The 6,241-nt window shown below is 40.9% G+C and overlaps 1 protein-coding gene across 1 annotated transcript in view; it reads right to left on the reverse strand.

Moving 5' to 3' along the window:
• The window catches only part of lrfn2b (leucine rich repeat and fibronectin type III domain containing 2b), a 136,630-nt gene extending 130,887 nt beyond the window's left edge, over nucleotides 1-5,743 (reverse strand). The window contains exon 1 of the mRNA XM_053613670.1: nucleotides 5,128-5,743. The gene's annotated coding sequence lies outside the window, so the exon portion shown is untranslated. The remainder of the gene's footprint in view (nucleotides 1-5,127) is intronic.
• Between the last annotated feature and the right edge of the window lie 498 nt (nucleotides 5,744-6,241).

Raw genomic sequence — 6,241 nt, forward strand, 5'->3', positions numbered from 1 at the left:
TCAACAATTCTGCTCCAGTCTTCACATGCAGCAGTATCGTGCTGATACATTTGCGCTCAGTTTAACTGCGAACTACCTGCATTCGTTTACCTTGTTTCCCAATTAGGTATGTTAATGCGGTTTAGCTCATTTACCCTGAACAAAGTCTGGATGCAGATAATACATATATTTAAAAATATTTATCACTGAAAATAAACATACAGTTATGGTTTAGTGATATGTAGGGGAGGGCGGGGCACAACCGAACACTTTTTGTTTTCTCAAGTTTGTGGAAAAGTACTTAGGGCTCGGAGCATTTTTGTTTTTTGACATTAATTTTTACAAATGTCTGGTACAAATAGTTGGTCTTGTTTTATGAATAAAACACATACTTTGTACGCGCTGTTACATGTGAGGGCTACGTTGTAACGACCATATGACAGCTTAAATCCCCCTCCAACAATTTAATCTGATTAAATTTTTTAAAAAACAAAAACATACAAGATAAACTATGATATCATTCCATTAAAAACATTTCTTAACTTATCTTATTCTTAAGCATAAAGTCATATGACAACGACAATGAACACAGAACAAAGCCAAAGTGAAAGCCAACGTAATGAAGGCAAAGAGATGACACACACACACAGGTGCACCCCGGCCTGTCTTCCTTGGCCTGTTTCTCATGCTGTAGTGAATAAAAATCATTAAAGGGAATTGTGTGAGTTTGCATGGTTAATTTACTCGGTGTGAGTTTACATGTTTAACTGCACGGAATAGCACAGTTTCATGTAATAGCAGGGTAAGTTTTAACACAGCGTTACAACATGACCCCTGTGCGTAACTGAGATCCGGACCTGGATAGTCCATTCCGCGGGCTTTATAAGCATTTAGTTTCTATGTAGGATTCTAACAGAGAGAGATATTAAAGATAAAAATGGTACTAACTTTGCCTAATGCTAAACACAGGGCTGTGTGAAATTTTACTCACGCTATGATAAAATGATCTTCTCTTGATATCTTCCAAAGTCGTTTGAATTTCGGTGGATTTTTTTATTTTTTTTTTTTCCGACCGTGCCCCGTGTTAGACTGTGTCCTGCTCTCCCCCGGCCACACCGTATACTGTAGTATAATGATATATATACAGCTGCTAAGTATTTCAAAGTTAAAAAGTTAATGAAGAGCTTTAATGAGATGCAGCTTCGCTTTAGTGCTTTCTGTACAGGTTTTTCTGAAGCGACAATTTTGACAATTTTGAAAAAGACTGCTTTACTGCGGCGTGGAAATTCAGTTGAGTAGCATTTGTCTACTGTGATTAGGTGGGATTTTGCAGAGAGAACAGGAAATGAAGTGTTATTTACACAGGGACCATTCTGCAGCGTCGTTTCAGATAACCATGGCTCTGGTATATATTTGTTTAGTGAGAGCAGTTTAAACGGCATTATTATTATTATTATTATTATTATTATTATTATTATTCATTGACTTTTTCCATCCAAAAGTGAGACAAGCTTAGTTGGGTAGTTGGGTAGTGAGTCCTTGGGCACAAGCACCAGCAGTGGCTCTATGGCAGTTTTCTTACAATGTTCCAGACATTAGCACAGAACTTTAATCGTAAATGCTTCATCATCAGTCTGACTTAGTTTTAGTTAAATATTTCCAGTCTCAAGTCTAGATTTTTCATAGATCATTCTTTGCATGTGTTTGTTCCTATCGCGGACCGTTAAGGTGCTGGTGTTAAGATAAACCGTGTATAGTGTGCCATATGGCCAAAGCTCGACCTTTAAGCTGGATTTCCTAAAGCAGGCAAGCAGTTATCCCAGACAGCAAAAGAGTGACATCCTAGTGCTTACCACTTTCATCTGCCCCACTTACTGCTGCAGAATAACAGTGATGAACACATGAATGTGGCTGGTAGAACACCAACATTTTTTTAAAAATAAATCCTCATAATGAGATAAAATCTTATCCGTGTTGTAGACCAGAGATGACCTGAAATGCTGCAGAATTACATATGAGTTATTGTGCTTGGGCCAGATTTCAAATGATGTGAAAACCTTAAATGTAGAGCTGCACTGACACACCAGCCAATAATTGGCATAGTCCAATAAGGCAACAATATCTAACAGTCAATAATCAGCAGACAAACGTCCTCTGCCTGTGATGGTTTGGGCATAGATGGTAAAAATCTATGGTGCATGAATATGTTTTGTGATAAACAGATAGCAGAACTGCTATTTGCAAGCTATGTTTTACTAAATATACAACTAGGCACAGCCCTGGTTAGTCATCTGTGAAAGGACATGATGGGGTTCTTAAAGCTGAAGCCGAGCTACCACAGAGACAAGTTCCATCGCAAGTCAGAAACGTAACATCACTCCCTCTGGGTGGCACAAACAGCTGAAACGGCTCGTAAAAGCAAAGTTTAAACGTTTACATTGCTGTTAAATAAAGGTCGTCCTAAAACGCGGACAAAGAACGACCAGACTATATGCACGTGCTGCGTTGGATTGCGGTAGGGTTTTTCTGTTGTTGTTTTGTCTTGTTTTTTGTAAGTGCATTACTGCTTAAAGATGTAATAAGATATAATGATGGTTTTGCCAGACGTTAGATAAAGCTAGCTGTTTGACAAACAGAAATTGAAATAATACATCTCTTCCTTTCAGTGTTCCCTGCCCAGTCACTCACATGCACTGCTGAAGCTCGAGCACCCCGAGTGCTTTCTGAACTAACAGGAAATATGATTGGCAGGCAAATACAGATGCCTCCTTGTCCTGGGTGGTTGGTTGGATGTTGGTGGTCTGCATTTGTTTTTTATACTGTTTACAGAGCCTGGGGCGCCAGGGAGACCACAGAGAAAGCTATTTTATTGAAGCTGCTGAAATATATCCAGAATTTTGCCAAAAGTGTTCTGACTCGAAAATAGCTGACCCCACCTTCAAAATGGAACTGTTAACTGTCGAGCTACTTTTGGTGCACAATACACGATCCAGCGCAGACAGCAGACGATTCTGGGTCAAATACCGCTGCGTGGCGATGGTGTACAGTGAATTAAAATTTTGTTCTGACTTTAAATAAATAAATAAATAAACAAATAAACAAACAAACAAACACCTATCCAACCTTTTAATAGAACTGTTTAAAGTCAGGTCACTTTCGGTCCACAATCCACCAGTGCCACACAACCATATGTGACCCAGTATGATGGCGTGTCTGTGCCCGAATCATGCCTACGAACAGACAGCTGGGATTGATGCACACATCCAACCTACACAACACTGTCATAAGCCAGATTTAGTGCAGAGAGGTAATATATCATACCTGACTCCGATATGCAATGAAAGCGATTCAGGGCGTTAGATCAGCTCTAGAGGGAAAATACATCATGGTATCAATGTGTCAGAAAGCAGGTGGTATAATAGCACCTACACTATGTGGGCACAGAGAGTAATCAGATTTACTATTTCTGCATGATATACTGTAATGAGTGAGAGGATACAACCATTCTGCAATGAAGATGAAATCTGAGCGGTGAAGGAAGTTAGTGCACACTACACACCACACACTACACATTACACACCACACACTACACACTACACACCACACACTACACACCACACACTACACACCACACACCACACACTACACATTACACACTACACAACACACACCACACACTACACATTACACACTACACATTACACACCACACACTACACATTACACATTACACACTACACACCACACATTACACACCACACACTACACATTACACACTACACACTACACACCACACACTACACACCACACACTACACACTACACATTACACACCACACACTACACATTACACACCATACTACACACTACACACCATACATTACATACTACACACTACACACTACACACCACACACTACACATTACACACCACACACTACACACTACACATTACACACTACACACTACACACCACACACTACACATTACACACTACACACTACACACCACACACTACACATTACACACTACACACTACACACCACACACTACACATTACACACTACACACTACACACCACACACTACACACCACACACTACACACTACACATTACACACCACACACTACACATTACACACCATACTACACACTACACACCATACATTACATACTACACACTACACACTACACACCACACACTACACATTACACACCACACACTACACACTACACATTACACACTACACACTACACACCACACACTACACATTACACACTACACACTACACACCACACACTACACATTACACACTACACACCATACACTACACATTACACATTACACACCACACACTACACATTACACACCATACTACACACTACACACCATACATTACATACTACACACTACACATTACACACCACACACTACACACTACACACCACACACTACACACCACACACTACACACCACACACTACACACTACACATTACACACCATACTACACACTACACACCACACACTACACACCACACACTACACACTACACATTACACACCATACTACACACTACACACCATACATTACATACTACACACTACACATTACACACCACACACCACACACTACACACCACACACTACACACCACACACTACACACTACACATTACACACCACACACCACACACTACACACTACACACTACACACCACACACTACACACTACACATTACACACCACACACTACACACCACACACTACACACCACACACCACACACCACACACCACACACTACACACCACACACTACACACCACACACCACACACTACACACCACACACTACACACCACACACTACACACCACACACCACACACTACACATTACACACCACACACTACACACTACACGAGCAGACCACAGGAATGGCACTGATAGTGAACTGAACATATATTACAGGTGAAAAGTTCCAGTTGTGTTGTGCTCTTGTGTTTACACACCTTACAAACCTTACACACCTTACCCCCCCCCCCACACACACCCCTTACCCTAACACACCCCCCCCCCCCCCCACCCCTCAGTCATATGGCCATAAAACCATGCTCATCGCCCATTCAGCACATCGAAGCAACCCAAATGATCCTACCTCTGATCTGCCCCCAGAGCCATAATGATCCTCCGATGTGCTCCAGTGCAATTATTTAACATCTCCGATAAACAAACATCGGCATGTTAATCCATGTCTATTCCCAGTCGTAAAATTCAATCCATGAGGAAAATGGCTGAGAGAGAGAGAGAGAGAGAGAAAGAGAGAGAGAACCGGAACAGTATCCGTGTCTCTCAGTACTGGACCCCTCGCATCCTCTATAATAAACCCAGATAATCTCACACCGACCACTTTAAGAAGAATCGAGTCGCATTATTATTATCATTATAATTATTATTATAATTATTATTGTAGGTTAGACTTCCACGATGCCGGCGGGTCTGCACAGTCCTCCTTCATCAGCAGTTCCTGGAACTGATTCTAAAAAAAATAACGAATAAATAAAAATACACACGCGCACACAAACAGAACAACTAATCACAACCGTATAAAATAAATAAATAAGTAAATAACTGCAATAAACCCGATTTCTGGTACTTGGTAAAGGGAAAGTCGGTGCAGTCTGCGGTACCTCAGACCAAAGTAAATCGGATTATTACTCGCACTGGAGAGACACGAGAGTGCGCGGATCCGTGTGGAAAGCCATCAGAGTCATAAACGCCTCAAACGCGCGAGCCCCCCTCCAAACCAGATATATATATTTAATTTTTTTTTTTTCTTTAGCCCAGAATGATTCTCCACTTGGAGCAGTTTGTCAGGTCAGTACGTAACTGAACGTCAGTAAAAGAAGACTGTTGTATCTAAATCGAATAGGTTGCTGAATTTCCTCAGGTTAGTCAGGACAATAATCCTCAATTCACTGATCAAAATGAAGCCACGGATAAGATGGATGAGAGGAGCAAAAATCCAGTTTATTGTTCCAGAAAACCAACATGAGGTCCCCTCAGTGAGACGTCCCAAAAGTGATCTGAATCCGAGCACAGACTCAATGCCCTATTTATACAGATCTTTTTTATACTTATCTTTTATACAGTCTTATCTTGAGGTTACGCCCCATTATCTCATTCTTTTGGAATCCCAATATGCTTTAGTAATGTCTTTTTCTGATTCCCCTTTAAACCTACTTCTCTGATTTTAAAATACCATTAGAACG

The sequence above is a fragment of the Ictalurus furcatus genome, chromosome 25 (assembly GCF_023375685.1).
Source record: "Ictalurus furcatus strain D&B chromosome 25, Billie_1.0, whole genome shotgun sequence".
NCBI lineage: Eukaryota > Metazoa > Chordata > Actinopteri > Siluriformes > Ictaluridae > Ictalurus > Ictalurus furcatus.